Raw genomic sequence first — 11,411 nt, 5'->3', positions numbered from 1 at the left:
AGTTCCCTTGTCTTTGTTACTTCTTCCCAAGTGCATCACCTCCCATTTATCAAGGTTAACCTCCATCTGCCACGTACCTGATCCTATCTGTATCCTCCTGGAGGAGAAAGTGAGGACTGCAGATGCTGGAGATCAGAGCTGAAAATGTGTTGCTGGAAAAGCGCAGCAGGTCAGGCAGCATCCGAGGAGCAGGAGAATCGACGTTTCGGGCATAAGCCCTTCTTCAGGAAAACGTCGATTCTCCTGCTCCTTCGATGCTGCCTGACCTGCTGCGCTTTTCCAGCAACACATTTTTAAGCTCTGTATCCTCCTGTAACCTATCACCTTCCTCCTCACTGTCAATTATCAAGCCAATCTTTGTGTCATCCACAAACTTATCCATACTCTCTCCGATATTGATAAAAACGTATTCCCACGTTGCTGACAAAGGGCTCAGGGATTTCAGGCCATCACATCACTTAAACACACAATTTAAACTCTCCCAGATTCCTATGTAGGCACAAAGGCACAGTCAGAGGGTCAGTGCCGAGGGCGTGTCGCACTGTCGGAGGGTCAGTGCCGAGGGAGTGTCGCACTGTCGGAGGGTCAGTGCTGAGGGAGTGGGCACTGTCGGAGGGTCAGTGCTGAGGGAGTGGGCACTGTCGGAGGGTCAGTGCTGAGGGAGTGGGCACTGTCGGAGGGTCAGTGCTGAGGGAGTGGGCACTGTCGGAGGGTCAGCGCCGAGGGAGTGCCGCACGGTTTTGTGGTTACTGTTTGCAGAATCAGGTGTCCTGGCTGTTGGTCAATGGAGATGCTTCACTGAGGAAATCTATCTCAAGTCAGGAGATCTGACAGAGGTGGATTAGTGTGGTGCTGGAAAAGCACAGCAGGTCCGACAGCATCCGAGGAGCAGGAGAGTCAATGTTTCGGACCAAAGCCCTTCATCATGAAAAGTCCTTCAGGCTTTTGCCCGAAACATCGATTCTCCTGCTGCTCGGATGCTGCCGGACCTGCTGCGCTTTTCCAGCAACACTCTCTCATCTCTGATCGCCAGCATCTGCCATCCTCACCTTCGCCTGGATCTGACAGGTACTCTGGGTAAAGACTTTCCTTCGAATCTCGAGGTGGTTGTTATCACTCCCCTGAGATCACTCTGTGTATAAAACCCCAGAACTCCTGTGTACTCACTCCATCAGTGGCAGCACAGCGTCAGACTATCAGGGCAGTTAGGGAGAAACAGGAGGTGCTGACCCAGTCAGTGAGCCCAGCCTCCTGGGAGTGAGTGTAATGAGTAATCTGTTTGAAACAGTGCATGGTTCCAGTGGCTGTACATTCACCCTGCCTCCCGGTTACACCAGTGGTACTCTTGCACCCCCTACCTGTCCTCTGAGGAAGTGTATGTGCCTGATCCAGGTACCAACTCAGGATGAGCAGAAAGGGTGACGTTAGGTTGACCTCAGTGCGACTGGAGCGGGGGGGGGGCAGTTGCCGTTCTCCAATTGGCTCTTGCCAGTCTCCAGCTGACAAGGGGCAGAGGTAGGTGTTGCGAGAAGATGTGGTCTGTAGCACAGAAACAGACCCTTTGGTCCAACCCGTCCATGCTGACCAGATATCCCAACCCAATCTAGTCCCACCTGCCAGCACCCGGCCCATATCCCTCCAAACCCTTCCTATTCATATACCCATCCAAATGCCTCTTAAATGTTGTAATTGTATCAGCCTCCACCACATCCTCTGGCAGCTCATTCCATACACGTACCACCCTCTGTGTGAAAACGTTGCCCCTTAGGTCTCTTTTATATCTTTCCCCTCTCACCCTAAACCAATGCCCTCTTGTTCTGGACTCCCCGACCCCAGGGAAAAGACTTTGTCTATTTATCCTATCCATGCCCCTCATAATTTTGTAAACCTCTATAAGGTCACCCCTCAGCCTCCGACACGCCAGGGAAAACAGCCCCAGCCTATCCAGCTTCCCCTTGAGTTGCCCAGGCTCTGGAAATCTCTCCTCCTTTCTCCCTTCGGATACACTGGTATAATATTTCATGTTTGTTATTCTCTTGTGGGATTTGGGTGTCCCTATGGCCTCTCCCTCAAGGGCACCTAGAAATGGATAATTCATGTTGGCCTAGCCAGCGATACCCATGCCCCATATGAAAATAAATAAAATCCACGTGTCTTTGTGTCAAATTTCATTTGATAAGGCACCTTGGGTGAAGGCCTTACTGTACTATAGGCTCTATATAAATGCAGGTTGTTTGGAATTGCGTGACCCTCGGTTTTGGTTCCCTCTGAAACATTGAGGGAAAGTGTGTTTAGTTAGTGATTCTAATTTTACTGCTGCATTCTCTCTTTGGAAGCTTGGGACTAGTTTTAAAGTGATGAAGGTAATCCACACAATCCTCCCCCTGGGTGGGGGGCTTCCTGCAGACTTTGTGGGTGGACGTACTGTCAAGATTAAGTGAGGGTGGGGAGAGGTGGCTCCGAGAGTGTTGCAGTTGAGGTGCACCGTTACCACGTCCCCATCTGGTCCACGTCTGCAGTGCTCTTTCCCAGTGTCCGGGCTGTTGGGAAACGGGCTGGGAATCAATTCCTTCCAGATGTGTGCGCTGATTGAAAACAGCTGGTCAAGATAAAGAATGTAAGGGCAGAGCTGGGGGTGGGATGGAGAGGGAGGGTGGGAATGTCAGGATAGAGCTGGGAGGGAGGGGGATGGGAATGTAAGGATAGAGCTGGGAGGGAGATGGGAATGTAAGGATAGAACTGGGAGGGAGGGGGATGGGAATGTCAGGATAGAGCTGGGAGGGGGATGGGAATGTAAGAATACAACTGGGAGGGAAATGGGAACGTAAGGATCGAGCTGGCAGGGAGGATGGGAATGTAAGGATAGAGCTCGGAGCAGGAATGGGAATGTAAGGATAGAGCTGGGGGGGAGGGGTTGGGAATGTAAGGATAGAGCTGGGAGTGAGGGGGATGGGACTGTAAGGATAGAGCTGGGAGGGGGATGGGAATGTCAGGATAGAGCTGGGAGGAAGGGGGATGGGAAGGTAAGGATAGAGCTGGGAGTGAGGGGGATGGGACTGTAAGGATGGAAAAGGGAGGGAAGGGTTTGGGAACGTAAAGATAGAGCTGGGAAGGAGGAGGATGGGAATGTAAGGATAAAGCTGGGAGGTGGGAATGGGTATGTAAGGATAGAACTGGGAGGGAGGGGAATGGGAATGTAAGGATAGAGCTGGGAGTGGGTATGGGAGCGTACAGATAGAGCTGGGAGAGGGAATGGGAATGAAAGGATAGAGCTGGTAGGGGGTTGGGAATGTAAGGATAAAGGTGGGAGGGAGGATGGGAATGTAAGGATAGAGCTGGGAGTGAGGGGGATGGGAATGAAAGGGTAGAGCTGGGAGCGGGAATATGAATGTATGGATAGAGCTCGGTGGGAGGATGGGAATGTAAGGATAGAGTTGGGAGAGGGATGGGAACGTAAGGATAGAGCTGGGAGGAGTGGGATGGGAATGTAAGGATATAGGGTGGAGTGGGAATGGGAATGAAAGGATAGAGCTGGGGGGAGGGGGATGGGAATGTAAGGATAGAGCTGGGAGCAGGAATGGGAATGTAAGGATAGAGCTGGGAGGGGTGGGATGGGAATGTAAGGATAGAGGTTGGAGCGGGAATGGGAATGAAAGGATAGAACTGGGAATGAGGGGGATGGGAATGGAAGGATAGAGCTGGGGGGGAATGGGAATGTAAGGATAGAGCTGGGAGGTGGTTGGGAATGTAAGGGCAGCTGGTAGATCGGTCGGACCAGCCACACAGTCATCTGGGGGCCATGCGATCTGAGCTGAGTCACAAAAGCCCACCCTCAGCCCTTGGCTGATAATCAGCTGCATCTCCAGAATCCCCCCACCCCCAGCCCATCCAGCAATCCCTGGGAATGGTATCGTAACATTCTCGGCCTCTCTGGCTCCCCCAACCTTTCCCGATTTGGACGTTGGTCACCATTTCGCTATCCTCATGTCGGAGCACATATCAAGGAGTACTTTGACCTCTGTGGCCAGCAGCAGTTCAAGAAGGCAGCTTACTCCCGCCCTCCTGAGGGTAATCGCGGGGGGGGGGGGTGAAATAAGTAGGCCTTATTCCTGATACCCATCCTCCCAAAAACTATGTTTCATAAACATGCAAGCTCCTGGTGTAGCTGAGAGGCTGAGGTTTTTGTAAATGTTTAGAAGGTGAAGGGGTGATCTGATCAAAGTCTTGAAGATATTAACAGGAGGAGACAGGCTGGATGAGAAGGGCTTTTGCCCGAAATGTCGATTCTCCTGCTCCTCAGATGCTGCCTGACTAACTGTGCTTTTCCAGCACCACATTCCCGACTCCTATTGCCACTGGTTGGGGATTCTCGAACTCGGGGCATAGTCCAAGAATTAGGGGCAGACCTAATTCTGTTCAGGAGAGATGTTAGGAAGTATGTCTACAGACAAAGGGTGGGAGAGGTTTGAAACAGTCCTCCACAAACGCCAGTCCACGCTGGATCAGCCATGATCTTGTTGAATGGTGAAGCAGGCTCGAGGGGCTGAATGGCCTCCTCCTGTTCCTATGCCCCTAAGTGAGGGGTGTGGAGTGGCACAGTGGCTCAGTGGTTAGCACTGCTGCCTCAGAACACCAGGGACCCGGGTTCGATTCCAGCCTCAGGCAACTGTGTGGAGTTTGCACGTTCTCCCAGTGTCTGCGTGGGATTCCTCCGGGTGCTCCGATTTCCTCCCACAGTCCAAAGATGTGCAGGTCAGGGTTAATTGGCCATGGGAAATTGCCCATAGTGTCAGGTGAAGGGGTAAATGTCGGGGAATGGGTCTGGGTGGGCTGCGCTTGGGCGGGTCGGTGTGGACTTGTTGGGCCGAAGGGCCTGTTTCCGCACTGTAATGTAATCTAGTCATTCCATTGCCTGGCCCGATCAGTGTAATTTCGAGAGGTCAATGTGTACAGTCACCAGACCACAGCGGGCTGTTCTCTTATTCGAGAGAGAGGTGGCCGATGTCGAGTTGAACCTGAGGGTCACTGTGCCTCAGACAAGGGGCAAGCCCCACAGTGAGAGTCTTTCAGGGTAATCTCAGCCAATGTGGGAATTGGACCCACACTGCATTGCAAACCAGCTATCCAGCCAACTGAGCTAACTGGCACCACATGGGAATTGTAACAGCACAGACGAAGACTCTTGTGATGTAGAAACCAAAGGGTACAGGGAGAAAGCAGGAACAGGGGACTGAGTTGGATGGATGTTGGGAAGGTGTTTCCATCGACAGGGGAGACTAGTCCCCGAGAGCACAGCATTCCAGTAAAGGGATGAGCCTTTTAGAGTGGTAATAAGGAGAAAGGTCTTCAGCCAGAGAGTGGGTAATCTGTGGAATTCACTGCTGCAGAAGTCTGTGGAGACCAGGGCATTGAGTATATTTAAGATGGATATAGATAGGTTCTTGATGTCAAGGGTTATGGGGAGAATGGGGTTGAGAAACGTATCAGCCATGATTGAGTGGTGGAGCAGACTCGATGGGCTGAATGGCCCACTCCTGTTTGTTACGTTTTTATGAATCCTTCACACTGTAGGTTATCCAGACACTAACGTGGCTGAAAGTTTTGCTCGTGTTGCGTGGACCTTGCGTTCGAACCTGAAGGTTGAGCTCAGTTTCTGTGTTCTTCGGCTGGTGCTCCTTCCAGCGGACGCCCGATTTTCCAGACCTAACCGCACAACCCTCATCCCAGGCTGTGGGAAACTAACAAAGCGCTGGAGAAACTCACCGAGTCTGAAGATCGGAAGAAGAGCCATATGGGACTCGAAATGTTAAACTCTATTTGTCTCTCTCTGCAGCACTGCCAGGTCTCCAGGGAACCATGTGTGGGACCTTGCTTTTATTTTAACTTGGGAAATTTTCTCCCAGATTGGCAACTGGAAACAGATGGTGTGAGTCTATTTCCCAGGACTGTGATGCCAAGGTATACAAGGCTCTGGGCCAAGTGCTTGGAAATGGGATTAGAAAGGTTTGCTGGCTGTTATTGACCAGCACGGGCTTGATGGGTCGAAGGGCCTGTTTCTGTGACTCCTCACTCCCACATGTCTGTAGAACGGAGAGAGTGAAGAGGGCAGGAATGGTTTTCAAGAGCATTCCCACACAGCAGAGCCAACATGGATTCAGATAAAGAGAATTTGCATTTCCCTAGCACCTGAGGGCAACTCCTTTTTCATGTGGAGTTTAATGTACAAAACACAGCAGTCATGTTACCAAAACAACATCCCACAATCAATGACCTGACCCTGACAATGATAATTGTCTGATTTTATGTTGTTGATTCAGGCTTAAACATTGACCTGGGACACCAGGGGAAGTGACCCCACTGCACCCCCAAGGCTGTGAGGGGGTAGACCACAGCTGCATGTCTGTGTGTGTGTGTGTGTGTGTGTGTATCTGTGTGTGTGTCTGTCTGTGTGTGTGTGTCTGTCTGTGTGTGTCTGTGTCTGTGTGTCTGTGTATATCTGTGTGTGTGTGTCTGTCTGTGTGTCTGTCTGTGTGTGTGTGAGCGTATCTGTGTGTGTGTCTGTGTCTCTGTCTGTGTGTGTGTATGTGTGTGTCTGTGTATGTGTATGTCTGTGTGTGTCTGTGTGTCTGTGCGTGTGTGTGTCAGTGAATGTGTATCTATGTGTGTGTCTGTATGTGTGTGTGTCTGTGTCTCTGTCTGTGTGTGTGTGTCTGCGTGTGTGTGTCTGCGTGTGCGTGTCTGTGTCTGTGTGTGTGTGTCTGTGTGTGTCTGTGTGTGTGTCTGTGTGTGTCTGTGTGTGTCTGTGCGTGTGTGTGTCAGTGAATGTGTATCTGTGTGTGTGTCTGTATGTGTCTGTGTCTGTGTGTGTGTGTCTGTGTGTCTGTGTGTGTGTCTGTGTGTGTCTGTGTGTCTGTGCGTGTGTGTGTCAGTGAATGTGTATCTGTGTGTGTGTCTGTATGTGTGTGTGTCTGTGTGTGTGTGTCTGTGTGTGTGTGTCAGTGTGTCTGTATGTGTGTGTGTGTCTGTGTCTGTGCGTGTGTGTGTGTCAGTGTGTCTGTGTCTGTGCGTGTGTGTGTCAGTGTGTCTGTGTCTGTATCTGTGCGTGTGTGTCTGTGTGTGTGTCTGTGTCTGTGTGTGCCTGTGTCTGTGGGTCTGTGCGTGTCTGTGTGTATCTGTGTGTGTGTCTGTGTGTGTGTGTGTCTGTGTCTGTGTGTGTCTGTGTGTGTGTCAGTGTGTCTGTGTCTGTGCGTGTGTGTGTCAGTGTGTCTGTGTCTGTATCTGTGCGTGTGTGTCTGTGTGTGTGTGTCTGTGTGTGTGTCTGTGTCTGTGTGTGTCTTGTCTGTGTGTCTGTGCATGTCTGTGAGTATCTGTGTGTGTGTCTGTGTGTGTCTGTGTGTGTGTCAGTGTGTCTGTGTCTGTGCGTGTGTGTCTGTGTGTGTGTCTGTGTCTGTGTGTGTCTGTGTCTGTGTGTCTGTGCGTGTCTGTGTGTATCTGTGTGTGTGTCTGTGTGTGTGTGTGTCTGTGTGTGTGTCAGTGTGTCTGTGTCCGTGCGTGTGTGTCTGTGCGTGTGTGTCTGTGCGTGTCTGTGTGTGTCTGTGTGTGTGTCAGTGTGGGTGTGTCAGTGTGTGTGTGTTCTGAGTGTGCGTGTGTGTACCTCGTTCAGACAGGCCATTCGTATCTGGGACTCAGAGGTCAGTTTTAAGGAGCACTAGAGACAGGGAGAGAGGGAGGTTAAAGGAGGCAATTCCAGAGCCTGGAGCCTCCAACAGGGAAAGCCTTGAAACCCAAGGATTCTCAACAGGTTAGACGCAGAGGGAGACAGCAATCTCAGAGGGTGGTGGGGCTGCATGGGGTTACACAGATCGGCAGGGATGAGAACTTTAAAATTGACAAAATGTCCCCACTACATGACACACCATCCAGAATTGCACTACACCCTTATGAAGTCTGGGCCAGGTGAAATATCTACTCATTGATGCCTACATTTTCCCAATTCCAATATACCCTGCCTTAGGAACCACGCATACAACTGGAAATACTCTCCTGAAAGACCCTCTGAAGCATCTCCTGACGTTATCTCAGTGGTCCCATTATCTGGATAACAAACATCCATTTCCCAGAGACTGTCGGGAAATCGATGGGGGCACCTTGTGAAACGTCCAGATTACCGAGGAGGAAGTGCTGGATGTCTTGAAATGGTCAAAGGTGGATAAATCCCCAGGACCTGATCAGGTGGACCCGAGAACTCTGTGGGAAGCTAGAGAAGTGATTGCTGGGCCTCTTGCTGAGATATTTGTATCATCGATAGTCACAGGTGAGGTGCCGGAAGACTGGAGATTGGCAAACGTGGTGCCACTGTTTAAGAAGGGTGGTAAAGACAAGCCAGGGAACTATAGACCGGTGAGCCTGACCTCAGTGGTGGGCAAGTTTTTGGAGGGAATCCTGAGGAACAGGATGTACATGTATTTGGAAAGGCAAGGACTGATTAGGGATAGTCAACATGGCTTTGTGCGTGGGAAATCATGTCTCACAAACTTGATTGAGTTTTTTGAAGAAGTAACAAAGAGGATTGATGAGGGCAGAGCAGTAGATGTGATCTATATAGACTTCAGTAAGGCATTCGACAAGGTTCCCCATGGGAGACTGATTAGCAAGGTTAGATCTCATGGAATACAGGGAGAACTAGCCATTTGGATACAGAACTGGCTCAAAGGTAGAAGACAGAGGGTGGTGATGGAGGGTTGTTTTTCAGAGTGGAGGCCTGTGACCAGTGGAGTGCCACAAGGATCGGTGCTGGGTCCTCTACTTTTTGTCATTTATATAAATGATTTGGATGTGAGCATAAGAGGTACAGTTAGTAAGTTTGCAGATGACACCAAAATTGGAGGTGTAGTGGTCAGCGAAGAGGGTTACCTCAGATTACAACAGGATCTGGACCAGATGGGCCAATGGGCTGAGAAGTGGCAGATGGAGTTTAATTCTGATAAATGCGAGGTGCTGCATTTTGGGAAAGCAAATCTTAGCAGGATTTATACACTTAATGGTAAGGTCCTAGGGAGTGTTGCTGAACACCGAGACCTTGGAGTGCAGGTTCATAGCTCCTTGAAAGTGAAGTCGCAGGTAGATAGGATAGTGAAGGAGGCGTTTGGTATAGAACATAGAACATAGAACATAGAACAGTACAGCACAGAACAGGCCCTTCAGCCCACGATGTTGTGCTGACCACTGATCCTCATGTATGCACCCTCAAATTTCAGTGACCATATGCATGTCCAGCAGTCTCTTAAATGTCCCCAATGACCTCACTTCCACAACTGCTGCTGGCAATGCATTCCATGCTCTCACAACTCTCTGTGTAAAGAACCCGCCTCTGACATCCCCTCTATACTTTCCTCCAACCAGCTTAAAACTATGACCCCTCGTGTTAGCCATTTCTGCCCTGGGAAATAGTCTCTGGCTATCGACTCTATCTATGCCTCTCATTATCTTGTATACCTCAATTAGGTCCCCTCTCCTCCTCCTTTTCTCCAATGAAAAAAGTCCGAGCTCAGTCAATCTCTCTTCATAAGGTAAGCCCTCCAGTCCAGGCAGCATCCTGGTAAACCTCCTCTGAACCCTCTCCAAAGCATCCACATCTTTCCTATAATAGGGCGACCAGAACTGGACACAGTATTCCAAGTGTGGTCTAACCAAAGTTTTATAGAGCTGCAACAAGATCTCACGGCTCTTAAACTCAATCCCCCTGTTAATGAAAGCCAAAACACCATATGCTTTCTTAACAACCCTGTCCACCTGGGTGGCCATTTTAAGGGATCTATGTACCTGCACACCAAGATCCCTCTGTTCCTCCACACTGCCAAGAATCCTATCCTTAATCCTGTACTCAGCTTTCAAATTCGGCCTTCCAAAATGCATCACTTCGCATTTATCCAGGTTGAACTCCATCTGCCACCTCTCAGCCCATCTCTGCATCTTGTCAATGTCACGCTGCAGCCTACAACAGCCCTCTATACTGTCAACGACACCTCCAACCTTTGCTGACCCATCCTTCAATCCCCTCATCCAAGTCATTAATAAAAATGACAAACAGTAGAGGCCCAAGGACAGAGCCCTGTGGAACACCACTCACCACTGACTTCCAGGCAGAATATTTTCCTTCCACTACCACTCGCTGTCTTCTGTCGACCAGCCAATTCTGGATCCAGACAGCTAAACTTCCCTGTATCCCATTCCTCCTGACCTTCACCCCCAACCCCTTGATTAGATTCCAGTCTGTAACTCCCTCCAGGGGTATCTGTTATTCTGTATATAAACCACCCCGAACCCCTCGATTAGATTCCAGTCTGTATCTCCCTCCCCGGGGTATCTGTTATTCTGTATATAAACCACCCCAAACCCCTCGATTCGATTCAAGTCTGTATCTCCCTCGCGGGTATCTATTATTCTGTATATTAACCACCCCGAAACACTCGATTATATTCCAGTCTGTAACTCACACCCGAGTATCGGTTATTCTGTACATAAACCACCCCGAACCCCTCGATTAGATTGCAGTTTGGAACTCCCTCCCGGGGTTTCTGTTATTCTGTATATAAACCACACCGAACAGCGCGATTAGATTCCAGTCTGGAACTCCCTCCTGGGTATCAGTTATCCTGTATATAAACCACCCCGAATCCCTCGATTAGATTGCAGTCTGGAACTCCCTCCCGGGTATCTGTTATTCAGTATTTACACAACCTCAAACCCCGCGATTAGATTCCAGTTTGTAACTCCCTCCCCGGGTATCTGTTATTCTGTATATAAACCACCCCAAACCCCTCGATTAGTTTCCAGTCTGGAACTCCTTCCCGGGGTATCTGTTATTCTGTGTATACACCACCCCCAACCCCTCGATTAGATTGCAGTCTGGAACTCCCTCCCGGGTATCTGTTATTTTGTAAATAAACAACCCCGAATCCCTCGATTAGATTCCAGTCTGGAACTCCCTCCCGGGTATCTGTTATTCTGTATATAAACCACCCCCAACCCCTCGATTAGATTCCAGTCTGTAACTCCCTCTCAGGGTGTCTGTTATTCTGTATATAAACCACCCCGAACCCGTCGATTAGATTCCAATCTGTAACTCCCTCCCAGGGTATCTGTTATTCTGTATATAAAGCACCCCCAACCCCTTGATTAGATTCCAGTCTGTAACTCCCTCGCGGGTATCTGTTATTCTGTATATAAACCACCCCGAACATCTCGATTAGATTCCAGTCTTTAACTCCCTACCGGGGTATCTGTTATTTTGTATATAAACCACCCCCAACCCCTTGATTAGATTCCCTCTGTAACTCCCTCCCGGGTATCTGTTATTCTGTATATAAACCACCCCGAACCTCTCGATTAGATTCCAGTCTGTAACTTTC

This window comes from Chiloscyllium punctatum, chromosome 49, assembly GCF_047496795.1.
Source record: "Chiloscyllium punctatum isolate Juve2018m chromosome 49, sChiPun1.3, whole genome shotgun sequence".
In the NCBI taxonomy this organism is placed as follows: Eukaryota; Metazoa; Chordata; class Chondrichthyes; order Orectolobiformes; family Hemiscylliidae; genus Chiloscyllium; species Chiloscyllium punctatum.
Note: the sequence above shows the minus strand (reverse complement) of the source record.